This window comes from Camelus bactrianus, chromosome 29, assembly GCF_048773025.1.
Source record: "Camelus bactrianus isolate YW-2024 breed Bactrian camel chromosome 29, ASM4877302v1, whole genome shotgun sequence".
In the NCBI taxonomy this organism is placed as follows: domain Eukaryota; kingdom Metazoa; phylum Chordata; class Mammalia; order Artiodactyla; family Camelidae; genus Camelus; species Camelus bactrianus.
Window position 1 is genome coordinate 22,823,175 of NC_133567.1, and position 18,491 is coordinate 22,841,665.

At 41.2% G+C, this 18,491-nt stretch overlaps 1 non-coding gene across 1 annotated transcript; it reads right to left on the bottom strand.

Annotated features, from left to right (window-relative positions):
- Positions 1 to 2,655: 2,655 nt before the first annotated feature.
- TRNAA-AGC (transfer RNA alanine (anticodon AGC)) lies at positions 2,656 to 2,728 on the bottom strand. Its single transcript has one exon. It is a non-coding gene; the product is annotated as a tRNA-Ala (tRNA).
- Between the last annotated feature and the right edge of the window lie 15,763 nt (positions 2,729 to 18,491).

Sequence of the window (18,491 nt, forward strand, 5' to 3'; positions counted from 1 at the left end):
GACATTCTGAGACAGGCTGGGATCTGGGACCTGGGACCCTTTATTGGAGTCCTTGCATTTGCATGTAGACAATGGTTTCCTCAAGCAACAGAATACAAAGAAACTCTAAGGGACTAAAAATAACTGCATACATGTTCAGCTGGGGCAAAATATGAACAATAAGATACAAAAGGGCCAAAACCCAACTGCCACTTCTGAGGTGCCAGAAGCAAAAGCTGGGTACCGCACATGATCCCTGCCCACAGCACCACCAAGGAGGTGGACGGACCACCTGAGCCACCTCTCCAGCCCAACCCACGGGCCTGCCCTCACCTGCACCCCATGTAAGGAACCAGCTCAATGCTTTGGGGAGCAAGCAAGAGCATCTGTCACTTGTTTTCACTCCCTCATGCTGTATCATGAGTCCCAGTAAAGCCTCGCCTGAATTTCTTGTCTGGCCTCTGGTCAGTTTCTATTGATTAAAGAACCTGGGTTGATAACAATTCTGGAACAGGCAAAATTACAGGAGCCAAAACCAGGTCAGTGTTTGCCAGGGATTAAGTGTGGAGAGAGGGTGACTACACACACAGCAGGATGGAAGGGATGGAAGGTTGGGGGGTGTGGAGCTGTCTGTTCTGTATCTTGACCTCAGTGATAGTTACAGGGTTTTAGACATTGTTAAAACTCATGGAACTGTACACCCCAAAAGCAAAGTTTTTTTAAAGTGCACTGAGTCCTATTAAATTGGTTTCTGCAAGTGATGGAGTTTGGAGAAAAAATCGTTGAAATAAGATATTCGACTCCTATTTTTCTCTTGACATTGAGGGAAATTATTTGCTTCTGTATTATTATAATTAGAACCATCTTAATCATCTTCTTAAATGATGAATTATGAGGATTTTATGGCATATAAATAGCAACGTAAGTACAACCATAACCAGGTCCAACATAAACAGAACCCCTTAAACATTACTCCAAACCCCATTAAACCGTTTCTATCTTCCTCTTCCTAGACAGACCCTTCTCAGCTAAAAAGGTTTTATTTAAAAAATATATATTTTTTCATCATGAAACACTTGGTGTTTACCAAAAAGCCAAACACCCACCCCATCCGTGGAAACAACTTAATCACGTTCCCGTATCAGATTGTTTACTGGTAAAACTCGACCATCTTTGGCATTCTTATTCACATCTGTGTCTCCAGAATCTCTTCAGCCTGCTTGTGTGTTAATAGCCAAAGACCTTTTCTCTTGGGTAGAAACTGCAAATTTGCTAGTTAATTAGCTAATTTGTTTCCATGCTTTGTGAACAGTGCTCATTTGTCCTTGCTTTTTCCTCAGATTCATGCTGCTTGATTCTCCTCCAATTTGTGTGTCTTCCATCTCCCGCAAACCCCAAACAAGGTGCCTATGGTCAGTTCATTTCCTATAGATCCTTTTCTAAAGGCCTCTCTGACTGAAGTAATAATACTTTTTTTTTAAATAAAGTAAGTTTCCAGTTGGTATGTGAAGACAAGCAATGTTAACTAAGATCAATTTGGGGTGTTATCTCTCAGCTAATTAAAAGGAGCATTTGCTAGTCCTAAGCCAGGTAGTCCTATAGGAATATTCCTTACATACTAAATATTCCTGTTTAGTCAATAGAAGCAAAATACTTAAAGATTCCCCAGTTATTGCTCCTCCTGGTCTCATCTGGGCTCATTTGGCAGCCCATTAAAGAAATAATTTCACGGTGAGATTTATAATAGCAGAAATAGTTCAGTAGCTTTTTACATTCTTTAAACCATAATTTTCCCTTGCACTTTCCCCCTGAAAACTGCTTAAGTTCTAAGTGAATATTTAGAGCCCTATTCTTAACACAAGCAACAGAGTAACTGACCTATTAAGAGAGAAAACAGTTTGGCTGGAAAACAATAGGGTTATTTTGGTTTGGGTTAATACTTGCAGGAACTTAAAAGCTATTTGTGAAAACAAATGACCTGAAGCATCGCTAAAATATCTGGGAGACTAATTTGGGTTCCACAAACCTGTATTCTTTCCTCCAACTTCAGGGCTGTGATTACATCTCTCCCTGGCCTCGGAGTGCGTCACTGTAGTCTTGACTACAAGGGAGCCATTGATTGGAAACACAAAGAGGTCTCGGGGACAGTCCCTGAACAACAGACGCCCTGCGCCTGCTTTCAATCTCTCCTGGACCTGGGCAAATCAGAACCTTGCCAAATGCTTTATGCTACTTGAAACTCAATCTGACAAAGAGTCCCTCATAGCAAATAATTCTGTCAACTTTAGAGTATGGGTTGTTTACCAAAAGTATCAACTTGTAAAAACCTCCTACAGTGATTTCTGCACACATGTATTCTTTTTGTTGGATGGCATGACCTGCAGATTAGAGGATATTTAACTAAGCTTCAAAGCTCCTTGACATCTTTAGTAAATTTTTTGGACTGAAATTACATTCTCTGGCTGTGAAAGAATACAGCCCTCACTGATTTCTTACCACGGGTAATAAAGAAAAGTATTTGGATATGTGCTTACATAATTAAATAGTGAGAAATATATGGGAAAGACAGAAGATTGAAAAGAAGGCATGATCTCCCACCATGTTTCTGATATTTTGGGGGTGGTGGTGATTAGTTTTACTTATTTATTTTTTAATTAACTTGTTTTTTTTTTTTAGTGGAGGTACTGGGGCTTGAACCCAGGACCTTGTGCATGCTAAGCACATGCTCTACCACTGAGCTATATCCTCCACCCTGAATTTTTTTGATTGGTCATGCACTGGATTTTTTCATTTTGCATTTATTCTTATTAAATCAAAGAAATTAAAGTCAAGGAAAAAAAGTCAAATAAAGGAGAAACTGTGGGTATATTACTGGTATCTAAATTTCATTCAATGAGCAAACCCACAGCCAGGAATAAAAACCTCTGCCTGTAACCTCGGGACCTCACTGGCTCAGGCAGAACTGATAAATAAATAGATGAGTGTTATTGTTCTATTTTCATTTCAAAACATTATTTCCTAGAGTTGTCAGGAATTTAATTCTAGATATTCAATATAATAGTAGATTGCTATAAACTAATACTTTCTCATCAATAAATATAATTATGCTTTATTTAATTTAATTTAGAAAGGCAATTATTACCAAGCAAACTTTACAGAAAAAAAAAAAACCACAACATTATCATTTGGAGGATTCACAAGAGCTAAATTACTTGTTTCCCTTCCTGACATTTGTCCTGACAATACATTCTAGTTAGCAGCAAATATTTTTTTCATATATATATTTTTTTTTATTGAAGTATAGTCAGTTAACAGTATTGTGTCAATTTCTGGTGTACAGCATAATGCTTCAGTCATACATGAATATATATATATTCATTTTCATATTCTTTTTCACCATAGGTTACTAAAAGATGTTGAATATAGTTCCCTGTGCTATTTAGTATGAACTTATTGTTAATCTATTTTGTATATATTAGTTAGTATCTGCAAATCTCAAATTCCCAATTTATTCCTTCCCACCCCATTTCCCCCCTGGTAACCATAGGTTTTTCTCTATGTTTGTAAGTCTGTTTCTGTTTTGTAAGTAAGTTCATTTGTGTCTGTTTTTTAGATTCCACCTGTAAGTGATATCATACGGTATTTTTCTTTCTCTTCCCAGCCCACTTAGAATGACAATCTCTAGGTCCATCCATGTTGCTGCAAATGGCATTATTTTATTTTTTTATGGCTGAGTAGTATTTCATTGTATAAATTTACCACAACTTCTTTATACAGTCATCTGTTGATGGACATTTAGGCTGTTTCCATGTCTTGGCTATTGTAAATAGTGCTGCTATGAACATTGGGGTGCATGTATCTTTTTGAATGAAGGTTCTGTCTAGATATATGCCCAGGAGTGGGATTGCTGGATCATATGGTAAGTCTATTTTTAGTCTTTTGAGGAATCTCCATACTGCTTTCCATAACAACTGCACCAAACTGCATTCCCACCAGCAGTGTAGGAGGGCTCCCTTTTCCCCACAGCCTTTCCAGCATTTATCGTTTGTGGACTTTTGAATGATGGCCATTCTGACTGGTGTGAAGTGATACCTCATTGTAGTCTTGATTTGCATTTCTCTGACAACTAGTGATATGGAGAATTTTTTCATGTCCCTATTGGCCATTTGTATGTCTACATTGGAGAACTGCTTGTTTAGGTCTTCTGCCCATTTTTGGATTGGGTTGTTTGTTTTTTTCCTATTAAGTTGTATGACCTGTCAAACTTCTTCCTAAATAATATCATTTAATGAGTCTCAAAGAGCAGAAAATCAAATCATTTACACCAAATAGGCTTTGAATAGTAAGACAAAGCATATTTCATAAGCTCTTCGTCTCAAAATGTGTCTCTAATCAGCATGAGAGCCTGGTTATATTGCCAACCCGTCACTTTAAGCAGGACTATCTGCTTCCATGACACTATAATTAAAACTTTTCTACATTCCAAATTGCCTACTGGAGGTCTCTGACAGAACTAACATCTTCTTCAGCTAAAAACCATATTCGTAGATCTAAATGTGTAGCCATTTTTTCATATTTACTCCTTCTTGACCTCAGGGCTGTATAGAAGTAAATGTAACCTTATTGTATCATGAAGTAGCTGTTCTTTATTAAATTTTACATATCGTATATATATAGAATAAATATGTATGTGTGTATATATAATCAATATAGATGTACACACATACACATATATACAGATACATACACACATACATATGCACACATATAATTTAATTTCCTCAGCAAATCTATTGTGTAGGAATCAACCATTATCCTGATGTGAAAACTAAGACTTAGTAAACGGTGGATCTGAGCCCAAGATCCAGGTAGATTAGCTTCAAAATCTAGGCTTTCATTTTCCTTCAGGGCTTCTCACTATGTTTTGTTACAGGTTCAGTGATGTTCTTGGGTCTGGGGAGGGTTTGAAAGAAGTATACAGAATTATCAATATCTTGAAGAAACTTTAAACTTTGTTTTGATAGCAAGACAAATCTAATGGCACCATAGTAAAGAATTACAATATCTAAAAGCTTTTGGATGTTTTACATTAGGCACTGTTTTAAATTCTTTATATGCAATTATTCATTTAATCTTTACAACAACCAATCAGGTAGTAGTAATTATTCGCATGTTACAGATGAACGCCAAATGGTTAGTCAGCGGTCAAGCTGGGATTTGAACCCAAGCAGCCTGATTCCAAAGCTGACAGTCTTATCCACTATGGGCAGAAAGGCCTTTGGAGGATGAATTTGGAAAAGAAGATCTAATAGGTCAGAAAAGGATTCCCTGTCCAGCAAAGACTGTTAGGTGGTTAGATAAGTGGGGGCGCCGGGCAGATAAGGTGGAGGCGGCGGAGGATGGTCCGGAAGATAGTGGTCTGCCTGCCTTCAGCATAAAGGGGATTTACTTGTTCTAAAGACATGCTGGGAAGAAACCAGTTAGAACTCGAAAGCCACAACTGGGCAGTAGTGACAAGGACCTAAGCGCACAAGACCCAGTGCTCATTGTAATATAATTGGCATTGTGGTTTAGGACCACTCCCCCCCCCACCGTGGGTTTTTCTTTGTGCATCATGAGTAAGGACATGTGCAAAAGAGGATGAACAAAACTAAACACTCCAGTCCAGGGGCAAGAGCTGTCAATCAATCAAGAGACCAACTCTAAGTGAGGGTATAAGAGAAGGGAGCAAACAGAGACCATTGCCATCCGTCCTTGGATCAGCCCGCCTCCCATTCTTGGAGCTGTACTTCCCCTTTGCTAATAAAACCTTTAAAATCTTTCGCTACTCAACGCTTTCATCTCCGAAATTGAATTCTTCTCTTTTGGGGAAGACAAGAACTGGAGTCTTTCCCTTTCCCTTCTGGGGTAACAAGAGAACTTGATTATGATAAGAATTAGGTCCCCCACTACCCATTCCTTAGCATTGGAGGGAACTGGGGGACACAGGCATATCCAAGGAGTCTCCGCAGAGAAGATAAATAGTTTAGGTTCTTCTTTTCCTAGAAGACAGATACTGGTTCAGGTAACCAGGGCCAGGGAAGAGGCACAAGAGTTTCCTGGCCACCCTCTGAGTGTAAGCAAGTTAGTCTCAAGAAAGTTAGGAGGCTGAGGATGGGAAGAAAGGCACCCTGGAGTTCACGTGTCAGCTGGGAAATAATACTACTAAATGGTGTTCATGAATGGGATTTGGAGAAGATTGTGTCCATCTTCTTGAGTCATTATGAGTATTAAATGAGTTATTGTATGTCAAGTGTTTATAACAGGACTGGCACATAGTAAGCTCACTATCAGTGTTTGTTCAATAAAAATAAATAGATATCTGTGCTCAGTGGACAGGTTCAGTGTCTCAAATCCATCATGTCTCTCCTTCCCCACACTCATTGTCTTATTTACCTCTTAAGATTTCTCACGTGCATCACTGAAATGGCTTTAGTCTGGCTCCTGACTTCATGGAGAGTTGGCAGGGTGCCATAAATGAGGGGAGACTGGGCAAACACTTCCAAAACTAAACAAAAATGCAGTGAAGTAAATCCTAACCACAGAACGGGTATCACAGGCAGTAACCGCTCCGAGATCAGAGGAGACTGAAATCTCCGTGGGCAAAGTTGGGATGAATGTATAGAGGATGGAAGAAAGACTAGAATGAGACAAGGGAAGGCGGTGAAGGGAACATTTCAGAAGACAGAAACAGTGTAGAGAAGATTCAGAAGCTGGGAGCCCACAGTGAGTCCGGAAACCATAATGTCCCTCAAGGTTTCTAGTTCATGGAACTGCTGCCTCTCACATCCTTAGTTCGGGTCAGAAAATGTGCGCTAATGTGTCAAGGAGATGAGCACTCTGTCTCCCATCTGTAATCTTGTCTTCCGGGTCAGACAAAGGACTGGGGTCTTTTCCTTTTGGGGGGTAACATTACCAGTCATTTCTTGTAAAGGTCTTCTCTTATGGCCTTTCTTGTCCACAGTCTTCACTTGCCTAATTACAGCTTTTCTTTGAGTCCTCTAAGGATTTTCCCATGATTCTCCATTTACGTGCACATCAGCTCATTTCACTCTTTCATTATCCTGACGACAAGAGTAGGGATTGCTCCAAAGTTACTGCAGTCTCTCTGCTTCACAGTCACCAAAAAATGGGACTTTCAAAGCTCTTAACTGTCACAAAAACAACTGAGACAAAACTACTTGCATTCAGATTTATGGTCTCAGTGACTTCTGGGCCTCAGGGTGACAGAGGAGCAGAGTAGCCATTGTTCATCAGCCACTGGAGTTGCATCGTGTGGAGCCTGGGAAGGAATATTTAATAAGGTCCCAGAAAACAAGCCTCATTTCTAACTTGAGTGAATTCCTAATGAGGTAGCACCCCAGTTGAACAATGACTGATTCAAGCTCCAGGCATAGGGGGCAGGATTCGGATGTGCACTAAAGACATCTTCAATAATAGCTGGACCTTTTGTTAGCTAATATTTATGGAGGGTTTCCCTGTGCTGGAGGGACTGGGCTCAGTGCTTTACAAGCATTATTTCAATCCTTCTGCAGCTCCCCGAGGTGAGTAACATTATTTTCATATCCTTTCACAGATGAGGAAACTTGAGTTTTTAAGGAGTTAGTATGTTCCGCAAGGTGGAGCTGGGATTCAAAGCCAGAAAACCTGAAGCCAAATTTTTTGTGCTGAACCACCATGCTACACCACCCCCTGCCTCTTTCTAGAAGGACTCCACTGAGGACTCAGAAAGTTTGCTGTTACACTTGAAACCCTCTTAATTAGTCACACTGAAGAATTTCCTTACAGTGTCTTCTAGTGTGAGAACCTCAGAAGGGAAGAGTCCACCAGCGATGTGCCAGAGGAAGTGGACCTCCCAGGGAGGCGTTAATCACCATCCTGCTTTTAAATGGCCAAAGTAAACTGCTTTCCCATTGTCATCCTGAAAGATACCTCACACATTTCTCAGTCTGGCGTCCAGGGTCCCTCACAATCCAGCCACAGCCTGGCCTCCCGACCACAGCTCTCGCTACCCACCGCCTGCCTTCACCCCATCCCCACTCCATTTGTAATGGGGAAGAACAAATCTGACTCCATGTTAGACCTGTTCCTTTGGCTCTAACCCTGTGCCCTGTTTCCTAGGCTCAGTCCTGCTGGTTCTGCACCTTTTGTAAAAGAATGTTGCCTACATCCTGAGATAGACAGGAGAGCCCATTCTCAAGGCTCTGGCCTTTAAGGGTGTAACACTTTCCCATTCATATAAAGAATAAAAGTTGCAGAATAAAAAATAACATTTGTCTTATTGGAGGTTTACAGGGACACCATGACCCCACCTATGTGGACAGCTCCAAGAACAAAAGATTCCAACACCGAAAAGTTTGCAAGCAACCAACCACATCCCCTCCTCTTTTTGGTATAAAAGGAGCCTGAGTTCTGACTTGGGGAAGACGGTTCTCCAGGACATTAGTCTGCCATCTTCTCAGTCTGCTGGCTTTCCAAATAAAGTCGTTATTCTTTGCCCCAACACCTTCTCCCCCAATTTATTGGCCTGTCATGCAGCGAGCAGAGCAAGTCTGGACTCGGTAACAACATCGCTTTGATCTTCAGACCAGCTGTGATCCCTACTGCCTTCGTGCCCTTACGTGCACATTGCTTCTTCCTGGAATTCCCTGCCTTCTTTTTGCCAAGTTGTAAGTCCCAACTTGTCTTTTGAGAACTTGTTTGGTGTCACCTCCTCTGTTAATCCTTGTTGCAGACCCTCCAAGGAAGAATTAATCACTCCTTGGTACTATCATATATTTCTATTAACGTCACAAGTATTGCTCTTTTTTTCTCTATTATGACTGTCTGTTCAGTTGTCTCTTGGCCCAAAAGCTTGTCGGTAAATACTGGCACTACTGCAAGTCGGGTGGCGGAGAACCACGGCCGTGGTTGCTGAGCTCTGCCTGTCACTTTCCCTCTGCCAGACTGTGTCTCTCTGCCCTTCGTGCTCATGAAGCACAAAGTCTCATATCCACACGCTAACAGATGCCTTTTTACCCTGTCTTGGGTCCAACCAATCTATGACCTTTCAACTTCAAGTTCATGACCAACATTCCTATGTCTGAACATTTATAACTTAGTAATTAGGATGCAGATACCCAGCAGAGATGCCCCGTGTGTTAGAGGAGCAGCAATCAAAGTGAAAGGAAGGTTCGTAAAGGGAACTGGCTCCTCTTAGGCCTTCTAATAATTCCCCTGCCTCAAAACAAAAATAACCTGCCTGGATGCCACTCGGAGACCCACTGGGCTCACTCCACACAGACCCGTGTGGGACTTATTCACCCTCCCTCCACCCCAGCTCCTCGCTCCCCCCTTCCGGTCAGCATCTGTTTCTTCTGGTCTGCACATTGTCTATTTCTCCCTGTCCGTCTGGACTGAGGACCCAGCTTTGGTCCGTGGGTTCTGCCCCAGCTCATCTTTGGATGTTCAGCCTAACAACTGCCCTTGTATGCGCTGCAGCTGAGCTGGGTAGCAGAAACCCGCAGACCTACGCACTGTCCACTCCCTGGAATAACATCCTGGTAGGACCCACAGGACTGGCCAGTAAGGAGGTGACCAGAGATGTTGCTATGTGGCTGTGAAGGGCCTTGTCACGTGCAAAGGAGCTGCCTTGAGCCTTTGGGTTTGGGGCCACCATCACTGCAGGGGAACAGTGGGCTCAGGTCTGTGTTTGGGAAAGCTGCCTCCATAGATGTGAAAATGAACTTGAAGGGGACAAGCCTGAAGCCAAGGAGACTGGTTAGAAGGTACTAAGTGACCCAGGTGAGACTGGTGAAGCCTGAGCCTGAGGAAGGAAGAGCACAGTACAACAGCAGGGTGAATTTGAGAGGCATTTTGGAGTTGGATTTGACACGCATTGGCAGGGGACAATGAAGAAAGCATCCTGAAGATGGTTCCGAGGTCTGTAGCTTGAAAAACCGAGAGGACTGTGATGCCATTAAGATGGCAGGAAGAAGAGCAAGATCAAAATAATCAGATCCAGCACAGATGAGCAGAGCCACTCTGCACCTGCGTCACCGGCAGCACCTGCTCTCAGCCGCTCCTGCTGCTTTGGGGAACCTGACACTGCCTGTCACCTCCTGTGGATGGTCTACGTGAACTGCGTATGCGTAAGGACACTTTCACAGCCCAGGGCACCAGTGGGATGTCCACAAAAAACAGTTTTCACTTGGTTAAGTTCACAGCCAAAAATCACAAACTGCCCAGAGGAATGAGCCACCGTGGAGAAAGCCCGAAGATGCAACAGATGACAGAGGTTACTTCTCATATGAACTTCGGACCATGGAGCAACCCGAAACTAAAGGAGGCATAACAACAAAGCTAACAGTTATTAGCACTTACTACATACAAAGTGCTGTGATGGTTGTTTTACATTTGTGATTTCATGTGGTGCTCAAAGTAACCCTATGAGTAGGTAGTACTATCATGCTTTTATAAATGAGGTGATGGGGACACAGAGAGGTTAAGTAATCTGTCCAAGATCACACAGCTCAGAAGCAAAGGTGTCAGAATGCAAACCAGGCAGTCTCAGTCCAGAACCTTCACCTTTATTTAACCTCTGCCCTAAATTGCTTCCCACATAGGATCTCTAAGACAAGAGGTTATGAAAAAGAGCAAAGAAATTTTTAAAAACTGTAATTATTGGAACAAAGCTTAATGAAAAGATTAAACAGTAGATTGGACAAAGTATAAAGGGTTAGCAGAATTGGAAGCTAAATTTGGGGAAATTACCCAGAATATGACATGGAATGATAAAGAGAAAAAGTGAAACAACTGGAAGATGAATGAAGGTGTTCTGATGATTATTAGTTACTAGAAGCAGCAGAAATAGTGAGGCTAGGTGGTCAGGGAGAGACACTTGAAGAGCACATGAAGAATTTTTCAGGGTTAAATATTGAAGTTCACATTAAAGTACACATTTGGTCTTCGACAGTCTGACATTACTTTAACCATCCTGGCATTCATTAACACAATCTACTGCAAATTACTTGACTTCTCGGAGACTTCGTCTTCTCTACCATAAAATGAGAACCATGAAAATTGTTTCAAAATTTCCCTTTAAAGACTAAATGATATTTATGTTTGGAAGACACTTAGCCTGGGTCCTGATACACAGGGGCACTCAATAATGGTTTGTTTATTAAGTAAGATTTTTTAATTAGTCAAATATTTTTATATTGTAATTTTGTTTTTCTGCTATTTTTTTTCTCCCCAGTATTAGCTCTTCTTTTGTCAAAGGTTTCTGAAGTTAAATAGGTTCACTGGAAGTCATCTTCTTCATTACTAGGAGTATGACAGTCTTCACTTATACTATTGATATAGAAGACTGTAAGTGCTCTCATATAAAGACAAATACTGTATGATTTTACTCACATGTGGGATCTAAAAAAAACAAAACAAAACAAGTCAAACTCATAGATGCAGAGAGCAGACTGTCAGTTTCTGGAGGAGAGCACAGTGAAATGGGTGAAGAAGGCCAAGAGGTAAGGACCTCCAGATATAAAATAAATAAATCATAGGGATATAAATGTACAGCATGGTGATTATGGTCAGTAATATTGTACTGAATATTTGAAAATTGCTGAGAGTAAATCTTAAAAGTTCTCAGCACAAGAAGAAAAAAATTGTGTTATTTTGGATAATGACAGATGGTAGCTAGTCTTAGTGTGGTGATCTTTTGCAACGTTTGCAAATGTCCAATGATGTTGTACACCTGCAACTAATATAATGTATATCAATTATACTTCAACTAAAAGAAGAGACAAATATGAAAATAAATATGTGTATATTCATGTATGAATGAAAAACTGTGCTGTACACCAGAAATTGACAGAACATTGTAAACTGGCTATAACTCAATTTAAAAAAAAATTGTACCTAAAAAAAGAAAGACAAGTGTTTAACAAAGATTAGCCCAGAAAATATGAAGAATGTAACATTTTGCCATATGGTAATAATATCTACATATCATTTTTAAATGAAAAATCTACTTTGTAATCATATAAAATGTGTCTATAATCCATTAGTTCTTGAAGAACATACAGAGATTTTATAAAGGGTAAAAAAAATGTAGACTTTGTAAACTGCACTTCCCTTAATTTTTTCCACCGGAAGCTCCTGTTTGAACTAATCTCGCTGCAGTCCTCCAAAATACTAACACATGAATGCCTTGTGGTGCCATCTAATGTCAAAGAGTTATTAATACAATCTGCTCGTCCAGGTTAAGCACCCCAGTCCTACCGAGATCTCACGAGCCATTATTTGGAAGGGACCAGAATGCCTGCAGTGTTAGAAGTCCTGTGTGTCTCTGCTAACATTACGCTCTATACATATGAGTCTCTGGGCTTTTTTGCCCTACATGTGCCCATTTCCCCGGTCCTGGAATGGTAGGAGCCCAGGTGTATTCATCTCTGAGGCTGCCACGCTGAACGCAGTACCTGGAATAAGGTAGATGCTAAGCAAATCTGAACAGATTAGAGCAGAAACATCAACAGTGCGGGAGAATTACGCTGCCTTTGAACAGAAAAATCGATGGCCCAAATGTTGCCTCACAAGACAGAGGCCTATCGCCAAAGAATAACAAAAACTGCTGGTGGTACAACGACGAACAATCGTTCCTCCTACGAGCTGCTTCAGCTGAGGCTTTGGCGTCTCGAGCTTTGACAGCCTGACTGCGTTGTCACTTCTGGAAGACCGCGGCTCACATCTGAACGGAGCCCCGGAGAGAGGCGCTGGGGCCAGGGGAACGTGGTGACCGCACGTGCCTGGGCAGAAGCACGCGCAGACCTCAGCTCTCTTGTCTGTATCCCTAGGGGCGGTACCCACGTTTCAGTGGAGGACAACCCTCCGTTTGTTGGCTTGTGTTTTTGCTTGTGTGTTTTTCAAGGGGAGGAATTGGTTTCTTAATTGTAAATGGAACTCTCTCAGATATGTCAACAAAATACAGCAAAGCAAATGCTATTTTCACTGCTTGTGAGAAGTTGTTAGCTATTGGTAATAAGGGTTTTTACATTTTCCATTTATTTGGTAAGAAAGTGCCCATGAGACACACACTGTCTTCTCAAATTTGAGCAGAGCCACTTGGCTGCGGCCTCCCTCAAAGCATAAACAAATTGTCAGGTCTACAGATTTCAGGGAGGCCAGTTTCCTTTCTTTTATCAGTATTTCAGCTCACAGAAATGTGAAAGCAAATGAAGTCTATCCCTGCCCCTGCCTCAAATTGAAGACCATAACCTATCACACTTATGGTCTCTCAGGCCGGGTTTCGCCAGGCCTCAGACCTACCTGCTCTGCTCCTCAGGCTCTGACGTTGGCAGCAGAGGGCAGGTCAAAAGATACCAAGAATACCTCATTAAACTAGGCCAGTTTGTACAATTTTTCAATAAAGTATAGCATAAAGTATTTCAGCGCTGGATCTTTTTTCAGAGTTACTTTTTTTTTAGTTGAAGTATAGTCAGTTTACAATATTGAGTTAATTTCTGGTGTACAGCATAATGTTTCATACATATACATACATGTATTCCTTTTTATATTCTTTTCTTTCTTTTTCTTTTTCATTATAGGTTACTACAAGATACTGAATATAGTTCCCTGTGCTCTACGGTATGAACTTGATGTTTAAAAGAAAGTGGAGGAGTTTGAATAAAAAAACCTACCAAAATAACAAAACACACTGCCCCTGAATTCACATGTTTAGTTCTGTTCTCTCTCCTCAAATTCATCTTTGGGATCATTTGCAATTGAAAAGCAAAGACAGCCAAATTAAATCAAGAGGCCATTTTTTTAACCTATTTGAGTAGGCCAGATTCTTTTAAAAATACCAATACCCAATACATCGGCATGGGTGTGAGAGGTATAAATTTATACACACTTTGTAGAGAGTTAAAAAAAAATGCATGCCCTTTGAAACAGCAAGTTCCTTCTGAAGATGTATCCCAAAAACAAATATGGAAAGAAGGATGTTACAAGGATTCATTATGCCTTTTATTTACAATAAAAAAGTTTTGGAAGCAACCCGAACACTCAAAGTGAAGTAATGGCTAAATAAGTTACAATACATCCTCATGAGGAAGCACCATGTAGTCATTTTTAAAAGTGTGTATGTACGACTGACACATGCTGTGCCCCAGAAACTGACACATTGAAACTGACTATACTTCAATATAAAAAAAAAAAAGTGTGTGGAAGAACATGTAAAGAGATAGAAATTTTTCACAATATAAAGATAGAGAAAAAAAGGTACTAAGAAACAGTGTGCACACTTTTATAAAGGACGGCAATGTGAGCAGTAGATACCTCTGGGCATTGTTATTACAGGTAATTTGATGTTCTCTTTGTGGTTTACAGATTTGTACAAGCACGAATGTCCATTGTAATCTGAGAAATAAACAAGGAAAGCTGCATATAAAAAATGAAAAAGAAGAAGCGTCATGTGTTGGATAGAGTCATGGGTCTGAATGAAGAAACAGAAGCATCCATTGTTCTTCCAAAATAATCATGAGTCTGTAACGACAACTCAGCCAATGCACCAGAGGCCGGCCAAGTGTCCTCGCTGTTCAGAACCCAGGTGATGGGATTATACTAATCTCCTTCAGCTTTTATTTTCATAGTAACTTATACTAATGTTGTCCTGCAGCAGAACTAGACTAGGCAATGTATGTGTGAGAAATGTCATTATTTGTTAGTAAAATATATTTTACTTTTATTAAAATATATTTAATAAGATCAGTGTGAGTAATCATGCTTCATTATTGTTGGAAACTGTGTCTAAGCTTTGCAACCTTGTAATTATATGTTTGTTTCTAAATTAGATGTATTTCTCCACTTGTGTCCAGTGGCTGTCTTGGTTTTAAACCGTCCCTCACAAAGACGTCTATATTCCAATGGAAGCAAAGTATCAAAGTCTGCATCTTCTAAATTTTCATGATACATATTTCAACCTACCTGCCAGTTATAGAAAGGCTTTTTATAAAATCGTGTTCAAAGGCTTGCTTCCTACTTGAAGGCTTCAATGGGTAGGAATTTTGAAGACCCTGTTCTGGACTGATTTTTGCTTTTTTCTTTCTGTCTTTTTCCATCCAGCAGCTACAAAGGTTTGTTTAATAAAGTTTTGCAGTAACCCATATTTGAACATAGACAACAGCTGCTTCTGTAATACTGGTCTTTCATGGAGAATAATTCCCACTGGGGCAATGCACTGTCCATTAAGAAGACCGTGTATCTGAGACATTTTGCAGTTGGCTTCTGTGCACAGTCACATTTCCAAAGTGCCACCTTCCTCCCTGGCTTTCCTGCCAGACAGCCGTGAGCCTCTCCCCTCAGCTGTTGGTGTCTCCTCCTTTGTCTGTCATGCCAGTGGACACCAGCCGTCCCTCAGAAAGGTGCCAGTTCGGGTCCCCTGTCTTGGCAGGAGCCTGGATTCGTGAAAACCTCAAACCCACGCTGCGTTCACGACTCGCTCTGGGGCACCTCCTCCACCCTGGAAGGTGGCTTTGCTTCAGAGTGGCTCTGGTGGGGGAAGAAGAGCCCCTTGGCTTCTTTAGTGACATTGGGGTGTGCTGAGAAGTCACTTATCCTCGACTCCCTCCTCTTTTGCTTTTTGTTTCCAAATCTCTCCGAAAAAGCCATGAAATGCTCTCTCCCAGACCATCCACCCCCTTCTTGCTATTGTGCTTGTCCCTAACCCACACCAGTAGGTATGAGTAGATGGCATTTATAGCGGCAGGAAACGTTCCTTGCGCCGAGGTGCTGCTAACACCCGGCGTCCAGCGCTGGCCGCACTAATCACTTCCAACCTGAAGCAGTTCTGGCGTTGGGCGGGCAGGACTTGTGAAGCTGCTCCAAACTGCACACAGAGCCGCCACACCAAGCTGGTACCCGGAGAATCGTCTGGGGCGTGAATCTAACTTTAGATGGTTTGTGAGAACAAGCAGAACTCGGCCTCTGGATCCACAGGAGAACCGTCCAACTGAACCCTGCAAGTTAATCCCCTGGACGGCTTCACAAACACAGAACAGCTCCTGCAGCCCCCTGTTTCGGGCTCTCTGCTCCGTTTTTGTTTCTTTCTTTCTTTCTTTCTTTCTTTCTTTCTTTCTTTCTTTCTTTCTTTCTTTCTTTCTTTCTTTCTTTCTTCCTTTCTTTCTTCCTTTCTTTCTTCCTTTCTTTCTTTTTTGTTTTGCTGAAAGTACTAGTGTTGAAGGGGATAGGGCGGTGTGTGCGGTCAAGGACCCAACATAAAAGGGACCATCCTTCCATCCACCCCAAACCTTTGCAGCGATGGGGAAATGAAACTGGCTTTTCTCTGATCCTGCGAGAGAAGATTATTTTGTATCTGTTGCTAAATCACTTATTTTATCAAGAAGATGTGTTAATAACTGGTAAGGAATCCTCTATAAAATAAAATCATAGGTTAATCATTTTTTAAAATGTAAGCAAAGAGGCTATGTTGCCCTAAACTAGGTATGCTTTCAGTAGATGAAATAGCAAGTCGTCTGAGATCTGTTGGAAAGAAGGGCTGGTGATCTTTTAAAATCGAAGTCATCGTTCCTGTCACATGATCCCCAACTTTTAGCTAGCATAAAGCCATTAGTTCTATACAATGTACTGTTCTTTGTGCCAGGTTGTTTTAGAGGAAGTTAACCAAGAAAAATCAGTATTAGTAAAGGGGAGGATGTAGCTCAGTGGTAGAGCGCAAGCTTAGTGTGCATGAGGTCCTGGGTTCAATCCCCAATACCTCAATTAAATATAAAGAAATACCTAATCACCCCCCCAAAAAATTATTTTAAATAGTAAAGTTTCTGTGAAATGTTATTGAATTTTTTTTTTACATCCATAGTGAATATTTTGCCACAGACATTTGAAAATTTTTCAAATATAAAATCATCTCTACCATTAACGGTGGAGTTTGGGGGACCTGGGTTGCCCTTTCCTCGGGGCACTGCGGCAGGCTCCAATTCCTGGAGAAAATCCCGGTGGCCCCCAAGGCTGTGGCCTCATCCTGCTGCCACGAGGAGGGGAGGAAACTTCTCTCCAGAAGGAGTGGGACACCGGTTGTGAGCCCGCCCCAGTGGCCGCCTGCTGGAGCATGTGACAGTGCCCTGAGCTGACAGAGCAGGACAGCCGTGTCCAGGCTCTCGTCACTAGCGCAGCCTGATATCACTGCCCTGCAGCACAAGCCAGAATCGTGCTGAGAATCAGTGGTTTGGATTATCACTTGAAAGACAGGTAAACTATCCCTTCCTTTTGATTTTACTAAAAATCCTTCTCTCCAGCAATCCAGACAAACACTGAACTCTGTCCATGGACCATATGCTTCTGAGTTCTCTGGAACTATTTTCACCAAATTACCCATTGGTTTATATCGAGAGCCATCGTGAGCAAGAAACTTGTTGAAGCTTCTCACTGTGTTTTCTGTAAAGATGCTGCTAATTGTATTGCGCTTGCTAATTACACGGAACATTCTCTCCAGGAGATCCCACAAGAAATTTTCTTTGGAGTCTCAGAGTCAGGAATGAATGTGCTTCCTCCAAGCAGCTAATTAAAATGAATTTGCTTTAATGTTATGGGCACTTTGAAGCACACACCTGCCTTCGTCTTTGAATGGACTGCTGGAAAGCTGAGAGTCAAAAAGTTTATCTTTGGTAAATTTCCTTCTACAATTTGTGGTCTTTAATATTTTTATTTATAATTTTTATGCAATCATTTTACCTTCTCACTTCTGCCTATCCTTTCTACTCTCATTTTAACTTTTCCCTGCTTTCCTCTTCTACAAAGCAATTCAAATTGATCTTCACCTCATTTTGATTTACTTATGTAAGATACCCCTTAAAACTTTTTAAATAGGGAAATGACTAAATAAATAAAGACTGGAATATCTGGTACTTTGAATTAATTTTTTCTCAGAGGCAAATAAAATAGTTCTCTTTTTCCTGAACTGATATACTGAGAGATACAATATAAATATAGAATTTTATAGAATTGGAAGAATTCTATAGGATATTGTTTCAAACAAATCCACTAGTTAATACTCGGAGCACCATTTCATGAAAGATAGGAAGTGGAGTCCCGAGGCCAGGACCACAGACAACAGAAAGAGGAAGACAAGGGTTTCAAAAGCCAAGCCTAAGGGAAGACGCCAAATGTGACCTCACAGCTGGACACGTAGGCGATAATTCCCAACTGCAGTGGGTTGAATGGTGACCCTGCAACATATGTCCAAGCAGAAACCCAGAATGTGATCATATTTGGAATAACGGTCTTCTAAAATATAATCAAGGAAAAGATCTAGAGACGAGATCATCTTGAATTAAAGTGGTAAATCCAATGACTAGTGTCCTTATATGAGACAGCAGAGGAGACACAGAACACACAGAGGGAAAAGCCACATGAAGACCGAGGCAGAGCTTGGACTGCAGCCACAAGCCGAGGGGCACCAAGGTTTGTCATCAACCACC